Genomic DNA, 10,839 nt, shown 5'->3' with positions numbered 1-10,839 from the left:
GTTTATATAGTATGTGACCCTTAGAGATGGCTTTTTTTTTCCCCCCGCTCAGGAAAGTGCTCTTGAGAATGATCCAAGTTGCTGCATATATTGATAGTTTGTTCCTTTTTATTGATTAATAGTATTCCATGATTTGTAGATACTACATTTTGTTTTTCCATAGACAGGTTAAGTAACATTTTTGTTGCTTTCAATTTGGGGCTGTTACAAAGAAAGTTGCTATAAAAAATTATGTACAGGTTTTTGTGTGGATATAAGTTTTACTTCTCTGGGATAAATGCCCAGAAGTGCAATTGATCTGTTGTATGGTAATGTATAGTTTATTTTTTTAAGAAACTGCCTAGCTATTTTTGTAGCAACTCTGCCATTTTACATTTGTACCAGCAGTATTTGAGGGATTGAGTTGGTTATTTTTTTCTAAGATTTTTTTTTAATTTATTTATATTAGAGAGAGAGAGCACAAGCAGGGAAAGGGCAGAGGGAGAGGGAAAGAGAGAATCCCAAACAGACTCCCCACTGAGTACAGACTCTCCCCAGGGCAAGGAGGCTCTTTCTCAAGACCCTGAAATCACAAGCTTATCAAGAGTTGGGCTCTTAACTGAGCCACCCAGGCACCCGGGACTGAATTTCTTCATAGTCTCACCAGCCTTTGGTGTTGTCACTCTTTTTATTTTTAGCTTTTCCAGTGGTATGTAGTGATGTCGCATTGTGGTCTTAATTAGCATTTCCCTAATGGCTATTGATATGAAACATCTTCTTACATGCTTGTATGCCACCCATGTATCTTCTTCAGGGAAAGAAGTTCATCTTTTTTTTTTTTTTTTCTTTTATGGACCTTTTTTGGTGTCATGTTGAAACACTCTTCAAGTCTGAAGTCTGAAAGATTTTCTCCTATGTTTTCAAGAAGTGTTATAGTTGTATGTTTTTATTTAAATCAATTGTCTGTTTTGAATTAAGTTTTGTGTAAATTGTGAGGTTTAGGTCGAGATTCATTTTTCTGCCTATGGGTATCATATTGCTCCAGCACAGTTTGTTGAAAAGGCTCTTCTTCCTCACTTGAATTGCTTTTTTCCCTTTGTCAAAAAATCAGTTGACTGTACTTTTGTGTGTTTCTGGATTCTCTATCCTATTCTTTTGATCTGTGTGTCTATGCCTTTGCCAAAACCATAGTCCTGATACTGTAGCTTATAATAAGTCTTCAAATCATGTGGACTGGTAATTCCTACCACTTTATTATATTTTTCAGAAAGGTTATGGATATTTTACTTCTTTTGCCTTTCCATATAAGCTTTAGAATAATCTTGAATATACCTACAAAATATCTTGCTAGAATTTCATAGGAATTGTGTTGTATATGTATGACGGTTTGCAGAAAATTAATGTCTTTCCTATGTTGAGTCTTCTAAATCATGACCACGTTATATGTTTCCATGTATTTAGATCTTCTTTGATTTCATCGGCATTTTATAATTTACAAGTATCAGTGTTGTACATATTTTATTAGATGTCTATATAGATACTACCCTTTTTTGAGGGTTTGGAACTGGTATTATATTTTTAATTTTGATCTTGATGTGTTCATTGCTAGTATATAAAAATGCAATTGACTTTTTTAATGTTTATGTTGTACTATGTGACATTTCTGAAATCACATATAAATTATAGAACTGTTTTGTAGATTTTTGGGATTTTCTACATAGACAATCAAGTCATCCGCAAATAGAAATTATTTCTTATGTTCCAATCTGAGTGCCTTTATTTCCTTTACTTAACTGTATTCTTTTGGCTACAACTTCCAATTCCATGTTGGATAGCAGTGGTGAGACTGGATAAACTTGTCTTATTCCTAAACTTGGAGAAAAAGCATTCAGTCTTTTACCACTAGCTGTAGATTACTTGTAATTTTCTTTTTATTTTTTAAGCAAGTTAGAGAAGTCTCTCAATTCCTAGTTTTCTAAGAATTATTATCATGAATGGGTGTTGAAATTTGCCAAATGCTTTTTCTGCATCAGTTGATAAGATCATGTAATTTTTCATGTAATTTTTCTTTCTTACTCTCTTAATATGGGAGGTTATATTTCTTGGATTTGGAATATTGATCTATTCTTACATAGCTAGAATAAACTCATTTAGTTATGATGTACTAGTTTCTTATGTTTTTCTGAATTCTATTCACTAATGTTTTGTTCAGAATGTTTTGGTCTATATATATATAAGGAATATTAATCTGTTGTTTCTTCCCTCCCTCATTCCTTTACTCCTTCCTTCCTTCCTTCCTTCCTTCCTTCCTTCCTTCCTTCCTTCCTTCCTTCCTTCCTTTCTCTCTCTCTTCCTTTGTCTCTTTCTACCATTTTTGTCATCTAGATTTGTATTAGGGTAATTATTAGCTGCATCAAATGAGCTGGAAAGTTTTTCCTTCCCTATTTTTTATATGAGCTTGTTTAAAATTAGTTCTTGGATTTTTTTGTTTTTTATTTTTTGTTAGTTCGAAAATGTTTAGTATACTTTTCCAATGAAACTAATTGAGCCTGGAGATTTCTTTTTCAGAATTTTATTAAATAAATAATTTAATTTCTTAAGAGTTATGGAGCTGTTTGCATTATTTATCTTTTTTCATGTTGGCTGAGTAGTGCTAATTTATGCTTTCAAGAATTGGTCCGTTTCATCTATGTTGTCAAATTAATTTGTGTAGTTATTTGTATTGTTCCTTTATTATCCCTTTGATACCAGTAGAGGATATAGAGATATCTCTTATTTCATTCATGACATTGATGTCTTCTCTCCTTTTTTCTAATCTGTTACACCAGAGATTTGTCATTTTTACTGATCCTTTCCAAAGCCAGATTTTTTTATACAGATTTTCTTCATTGTTTCTCTGTTTTCTCACTTCATTAATTTCTGCTAGTTTTGTTTCTTTATTATTTCCTTCCTTCTGCATGCTTTGGGCTTATTTTTGTTCTTTTTCTAGTTTCTTGATGTGAAAGCTTAGATTATTGATTTGAGATTTTTCTTTTTTGCTAATGTAGGCCTTTAGTGATAGGCATTTCCCTTTATCACTACTTTAACTGCATCCAACATGTATCGATATGTTAATTTCATTTTCATTCTGTTAAATTTATTCTTTTTCTATTTCCTTTAATATTTCCTCTTTGATTTCTGGATCACTTAGAAATAAAGTTTAGTTTCCAAGCATTTGGAGGTTGTCCTGTTACTGCTCTAATATTGATTTTCTATTTTGATGCTATTGTGGTCAGAGAATACACTACATATGATTTAAATTCTTTTTAATATTTTGAGTTTGTTTTATGGTTAAGATATGGTCTATTTTGGTAAATGTTCTGTGGACATAATATATAATCTACTGTTATTAGGTGGTATATCCTAGAAATGTGTATTAGATCCTGTTGGTTAATAACAATGTTGAGATCTTTTATATTTTTGCTAACTTTATGTCTAGTTGTCTATCATTGCTTGAGAGATGGGTGTGGGAAAGTTAACTGTAATTGTGGATTGGCCTGTTCTTTCAGTCTACCAGTTTCACTTCATATATTTTGCAGCTTTGCTGTTTGATGTATACATGTTTAGTATTGTTGTCTTATTGGTGGATTGGCCCTTTTATCACTATGTAATGACCCACTCTGCTCCTGGTAATTTTCTTTGCTGGGAAATCTACCTTGTCTGATATGTTAATGCAGCCACTCCTGCTTTACTTTGGTTATTTGCATATTCTTTGTAACTACTTTGACTTTCAACCTCCAAATGTCATTATACAGGTGTTCCCCACTTTTTGAAAGTTTGCATCATGCCACTTCACTTTTATGAAAGATCTGTATTAGTACCTGTTTCCATTAACCTAAAGAAATCCTAAGAGGATTTTCACTTTTATGAAAAAAGGCAAAAATAGCGTTCAGCGTTTCTTTTGCAGTGAGCTGTTAGAGAGGTAGTGCCAACCAGTAGCAGCGAGAGTTGCACCACCAACGTCCTTCCTTTCCCTAGGAACTATGCTCAGCATCTCAGCATCAAGCCTCCCTAGCTTTGAACTATGTCTATGAGCATCTGTTTTTTATCTTGATTTATTTTGTGCAACCATTACCAAGATGTGTCCTCAGGAATCAAAAAAAGCCTAAGAGAGGTTATTTTTGGGGGTCTGGGAATGCTAGAAAAAATTTTCCATATAAATTAATGATAATTGCTTCTTCACTTTATATCATGTCATGGCTTATAAAAGGTTTCCTAAGAATACTCTACTTATCGTGCGGGAATCCTGTATTTTAGTGAGGTTCTTGTAAATAGCATACTGTTGCATTGTATTTTTAAATATACTCTCTCAATCTTCATTTTTTAATTGTTGTAATTAGATTATTTACATATAATGCAATTACTGATATGTTAAGGGCTTATAACTGTCATTTTATTTTTTGTTTTCCATTTGTTCTCTTTGTTTTTCATTTCTGTGTTTTCTTTTTCTTCTCTTCCTGTAGGTTACTTGAATATTGTTTCGAATTCCACTTTATCTGTGATGTCTATAAGTGTATCTCTTTGTTTAGAATTTTTAATTATTTGCTATAGGTTTTATATTCTGTCTACATAACTTATAACAGTCTACGAGTGTCAACATTTGACTAGTTTGAGTAAAGTATACAAAATTTTTCTACCCTTACATTATTCTACCTTACCTCAATTATAATTATCTTAAATATTTCCTGTATATTCACTGAGAGCTAAAGTAGACAGTTTTATAATTTTTGCTTCAAACATCAAGTATAATTTAGAAAACTTAATAGGCGAAGGGAAGTCTATTGTATTTACCCATAATTTTGCTTTCTGTTGTTTTTTTCTTCCTTTTTGATGTTTCAAAATTTGTTCCTTTATCATTTCTTTTCTGCTTAGATAACTTCCTTAAGCCATTCTTTTAGGGTAAATCATCTGGCAACAATTATCATTCGTTTTTTGTTTCTCTTTTGTTTATTTTTTTTTTTTCCATCATCTGAGACAGTCTTGAATTCCTCTTTATTCCTGAAGTCTCTTACTCTTGGGTGTATATTCTGGAATGAAGTTCTTTTATTTCAGCACTTTAAAACATGTTACTTCTGGGATGCCTGGGTGGCTCAGTTGGTTAAGTGTCTGCCTTTGGCCTAGGTCATGATCCCAGGGTCCTGGGATTGAGTCCCCAGTTGAGCTCCTTGCTCAGCGGGGAACCTGCTTCTCTCTCTGCCTGCTGCTCCCCCTGCTTGTGCTCTCTGTCTCTCTCTCTGACAAAAAAAAAAACAACAACAACAACAACAACAAAACCAAACATGCTACTTCCTTTGGCCTCCATGAATTCTTATCAGGAATTCACTATCATTAGAAAATTTTCCCTTATAGGTAAGGTGTTGTTTCTCTCTGTTTGCTCTCAAAATTTTTCTTTTCCTTTAATTTTCAAAAGTTTACTGTCATGTCTGGGCATGAATTTCTTTGGGTCTATTTTGTTTGGGATTTGCTCAGTTTCTTAAATTCTTAAATGTATGTCTAATTCGGGGAAGTTTTCAACTTCTATTTCTTTGAATACTTTTCCCAACTCTGCCCTTTTCGCCTTATCCTGGAACTCTGATAACATGTTTGTTAGATCTTTTGTAATAGTCCCACAGATCCCTGAGTCCCTATTTTTGCATTATTTTCCAAATTATATTCTTTCTGTTCAAATTGTATAATTTAAATTGTTCTCCCTTCAGGGTTCTTATTTATATTTTCTATTTCTTTGCTAAGAATTTCTGTTTTAAAAAATATATCAAATATGTTCATAATTGCTCATAGAAGCATTTTTATGATGAATGATTTAAAATTCTTGTCAGATATTTCTACATTTGTATCACTAAGTGTTGGCATCTGTTGGTTACCTTTTCTCATTTAAGTTGAGATCTTCCTGGCTCTTTGTATGTCAAGAGATTTTTTTTTTTATAATTTTTATTTTGTTATATTAGTCACCATACAGGACATCCCCAGTTTTTGATGCAATGTTCCATGATTCATTATTTGTGTATAACACCCGGTGCATCATGCAATATGTGCCCTCCTTAATACCCATCACCGGCCTAAATCAGTCCCCCACCCCCTCCCCTCTGAAGCCCTCAGTTTGTTTCCCAGAGTCCACAGTCTCTCATGGTTCATTCCCCCTTCTGTTTACCACCCCCCCTTATCTTCCCTTCCTTCCGATTGTCAAGAGATTTTTTAAATAAGTCCTAGATATTTGGGGGACTACATATAAGACTTTGGATCTCATTTAAATCTTGGTTTAGCTAGCCTTCTTTGACACTAGTCTGGCAGTTGAGGGAAGAGTACTGCTCAGTACTACCAGGTTACAGTGAAAGTCCCGATTCCCTACTCAAGCTCCTTTGTCTCTAGAGGAGGCAACTTCTCTTTACTCCTGAGTAGTGATAAAGTCCTGACTATCTACGGAGACCACCTCAGTCAAGAGCAAGTACCCTGTTACCTTCAGGTAGAGATAGAAGTACAGGATTCCCACATGGTCTCTACTGATGCCAAATTAGAAAAAGACAGCCTAGTTGCCACTCATTCTGCAAGGATAAAAGTCCTGGCTCATCACTCAAACTTAATTGATCCATCTTAATTGACAGGAGAGCTAGGCAAATTATTTTTTTTTAAGGGAAGTAAGCCTTTATTTCCTTATTTCACAAATAAAGTTGGCGGAATCCGTTGCTTTCAGTGACTAGTGAAAGAGACCAAATCCCCTATCCTCGTCTGACTCCCCTGATGCTTCCTTTGCTTCAGCCTCGGCTGGGGCTGCAGCAGTGGTGGTGGTGGCCACAGGGGCAGCAGCCGCAAGTGCAGATGGATCAGCCAAGAAGGTCTTGACCTTTTCAGCAAGTGGGAAGGTGTAGTCAGTTGCCACAGACAAAGCCAGGACCTGCTTGTATCCATTGATGGTAGAATGGGGCACTGATGCAATGGTCAGATAACCTATCTGCAGACATACACTGGCAACATTGGGGACACTTCCCATGAAGCAAGAATGCAGAGTTTCCTCTGTGATATCAAGCACTTCAGGGTTGTAGTTGCTGCCCCTGTCAAACACCTACTGGATGATCATCCCAAAGGAAAAGGGGGAGATGTTCAACATGGTTAGCAGTATGGCCTTGCTGGCTCCCACTTTGTCTCCAGTGTTAAACATTTGCACATCACTCAGGATTTCAGTGGTGATGCCTAAAGCCTGGAAGAAGGAGGCTTTCTCGGGGCCCAGACCAGTGTTCTGGGCTGGCACAGTGACTTTACATGGGGCTATGGCACCAGCACAGGTGGCAGCTGGCACCTTCTTGGCCAGCACATGTCCCTGATCTCAGTGAGGTCCTCCTTGGTGAACATTAAGCCCACATTCCCCTTGATGTGAGGCAATAGTTTCTCCAGAGCAGGGTTGTTCTCCAGATGCCTTCAGATGGCCTTGTGTATCCTGGTGTTCTTGCCCGTCAGCACCACAGCCTTCCCATGGAGGGACATGTGGATTTTCTGCATCTGCTTGGAACACATGTTGCCTGCTCTCACAATGAAGCATTTTGGCTATTGATTTAAAAGTTGAATAAATTCAGAGTACCTGGGTGGCTCAGTTGATTGAGCGTCTGCCTTTGGCTCAGGTCATGATCTCAGGGTCATGGGATTGAGGCCCATGTCGGGCTCTCTGCTCAGTGGGGAGTGTGCTTTTCCCCGTCACTCTCCCTCTGCTCTCAATCGCTCTCAAAAAAATAAATAAAATAAAATATAAATAAATAAATAAATAAAGTTGGATGATCTCAAGAAACTATCTGGAGTTTTGGGTCACCCTATCTTTCCTGGGCATCATGGTGGTGCATCAGGGGTTGCCAGCAGGATTTAAAGACAATGTCACTTTCATGAGGATGCCTAGAGAGAGGAAGGGCAAATTTTTATAACTAGTGGAGAGTGGAAGTCTAGGCTACACCCTTGGCATTTGCTGGTGTGAGTAGAGGTGGGCCACAATTTTTTCTGTGCTGTCTGAATAAAGTAGCTGTTTTCTAAAAGTTTTTGTTTGTTTTAAATCTTGCTAGACTGTTCCTTTTATGATCCTTTTAAAACCAAACAGGAGCAAACTTTTGTTAGGGCTTTTATTGCCTGCGCCCATTGGCATTTATAAGTTACTGGCTTTTGTAACACCAAGTCTGCAATATATAAAGATAAAAGAAAACACACAGACTCGGCACTGTTATTTCCTGGATGACAAGGTCCCTTGCCAGTCTGTCTTCTTCTCTCCATTTTTTACTATAGTTAGTGGAAAGAGTAGAGAATTACTTCATTTTTTAGGAAAGAGAAGTCTTTGCTTTTGTTACCAAGGTTTTAAGTGATTAATTTCTAAGTCACCTAGATTACCTTGTTAATAGTTTGGTTTTTTGGTTGCTGTTGTTTTTTGCTTTTTTGTTTTTTGGTTTTTTTTTTTATGTCACATTGCATTTTGAAATTCTTGTATTTCTGGCAATGTACTTTTGGTGCCACAATTTATGTATTATAGATTGAAGGATAAATAAATGTGTGTGTGTGTGTGTGTGTGTCCCTCTTCTCTGCCATCAATATATGTGTGTGTGTGCATGTGTATATAGTTTAACATGAATTGGATATGTGTTTGTCCCTCCGAAAATACTTAGAAAATTTTGTTTTCTTTATCCATGACATTTAAGACTTCCTACAGGGTTAAGTACAAAGTTGAGGTGTTCTCTGTATTTATGTTGCATGGTAGATTTTAAGCCATCTTGATCTCCAGATTCAAGTGTTCCTTCACCCCAGAAAAATTCATTTTATTACTTCTTGATCATTGATTTTCATCTTGTTCTTGACTGCAGTCTGGACTGCAAATTGTATTTTAGGGTACTTTCCATGTGCCTTCCTTGCTCTCATAATTTATATTCTCTTTTTCTTCTTTCTTAAGTATTTGGTGAAATATTTCTTGAAATTGACATTTAATTTACTCGTGTGGGTTTCTACAATATCCAATATTCTGTACACTCCCTCCATTACAGTTTTTACATCCGTTATCATGTTTTTCATCTGAGGTGAAACATTTGTTTTTGTGAACAGCTGGCACAAGAATTCCTCTTAGAGAGAAAACTCTTTTGAAAAATATTTTGCCTGTGTGTGAGAACCTAAGGGAATGCTCAGGAAACAAGGAATGATTGCTGAATTGTAATTTGTGAGAGGAGCAGTGGAGAAAATCAAGGAGATTATAGATAGTTCTGAGACAGTCATCATGACCTTCTGGTGGGGCTCTAGCACATTTTCAGCATATAGATTTTTGATTGATCAGTTTGACTAATTTTTGTCTGTTTGTTTGAAAATGGAATGACTAAGTCATGTTTTATGTTAGGTCCAATGTGTTAGGGCCAGTAAATAATGTAAAGGACAGAGAAAGCAAGGAGAATGTAGACTCCTTACCAGTAGCATAGATCCTTGGGAAACCTTTGGACTTCCAAGAGCTATGAAATTGATGGGGAGGGGAGTACAATCAGACATGGAAGAAATTCCAGACCATTTTTCAAAGACTTTAAAGCCAGAGATGGACCAATACAGAGGAAAACTATGTGAAGACAGAGGGAGAAGATGACCATATAGAAGGAGAAAGGCCTCAGAAGAAATAACCTTGCCAACACCTTGATCTTTGACTTCTAGTTATCCAGAATTGTGAGAAAACAAATTTCTGTTTAAGCCACTTCCTAGCCCCCCTCGCCTCTCCAAAGAAAGGTGGTTGGGGTGTTCCTACCTAAAATGCAGATAATGTTTTTTTGTTTGTTTGTGTTTTCCTTGTTCTCCATTCTTTCTGCTCCCTATAGTTGCCTGTCTACTTTTAGTTAGTGATTTTTTTTTTTTTATCTTGCTAACTCACTGCAGTTGTGCTTCATTGAAATTTGAGAAAGGTCATCTCAGAGATTGGGTTTGTTTTAGTTTTAATCAGTTACACCCAAATGAAGTAGAAGCAAAATGTTTATTTTCACTCTAATTTTCTTTTCCAGCTCAGAGACCCTTAAATCTGAAGAGCCTTAACTTAGGGAGCTAGACAATCATGGAGTTATAGCAGCAGGCATGGCATTGTTCTGTCTCTATTTTAACTGTACCATTAGAATTTGGTTAGGACATTGCTCCTATTCTCTCAGAAGTTCATTTAACCCTACTTATTAGAAAAACAAACACCCAGACCTCTTTGCCTAGTAAGTCCAGCTTCCCTAAGTATAAGCAAGGAGCAATATATGCCAACACAGGGTCCTTACTCTGTGTCATCTCGGGCACCTGTGACCTTCAGCAAGGCCATAGTTGAATCAAGATTTTTACCTCCCATCTTTTCCAGAGACTTCTCATCCCTAATCCTAGAGATTCTAAAAGGAGTGCATTTTTTTTTAATGATTTTTTATTATATTATGTTAGTCACCATACAGTACATCCCCGGTTTCCAATGTAAGGCTCGATGATTCATTAGTTGTGTATAACACCCAGTGCACCATGCAATACGTGCCCTCCTTACTACCCATCACCGGTCTATCCCATTCCCCCACCCCCCTCCCCTCTGAAGTCCTCAGTTTGTTTCTCATAGTCCATAGTCTCTCATGTTTCATTCCCCCTTCTGATTACCCCCCTTTCTTTATCCCTTCTTCCCCTACTGATCATCCTAGTTCTTATGTTCCATAGATGAGAGAAATCATATGATAGTTGTCTTTCTCTGCTTGACTTATTTCACTTAGCATTATCTCCTCCAGTGCCGTCCATGTTGTAGCAAATGTTGAGAACTCGTTCTAAAAGGAGTGCATTTGTATTGGAATCTGCTTCACATACTTGAGGCCAGTAGTGTCT

At 36.4% G+C, this 10,839-nt stretch overlaps 1 pseudogene; it reads right to left on the bottom strand.

The window, feature by feature from the left end:
* Nucleotides 1-6,709: 6,709 nt before the first annotated feature.
* On the bottom strand, nt 6,710-10,303 carry LOC123799652 (large ribosomal subunit protein uL10 pseudogene; annotated as a pseudogene).
* Nucleotides 10,304-10,839: the final 536 nt, after the last annotated feature.

Source organism: Ursus americanus, chromosome 7 (genome assembly GCF_024610735.1).
Source record: "Ursus americanus isolate L20-20 chromosome 7, mUrsAme1.1.p, whole genome shotgun sequence".
NCBI lineage: Eukaryota > Metazoa > Chordata > Mammalia > Carnivora > Ursidae > Ursus > Ursus americanus.
The sequence above is the reverse complement of the archived record's forward strand: the minus strand, read 5'-3'. Positions and strand labels throughout refer to the sequence as shown.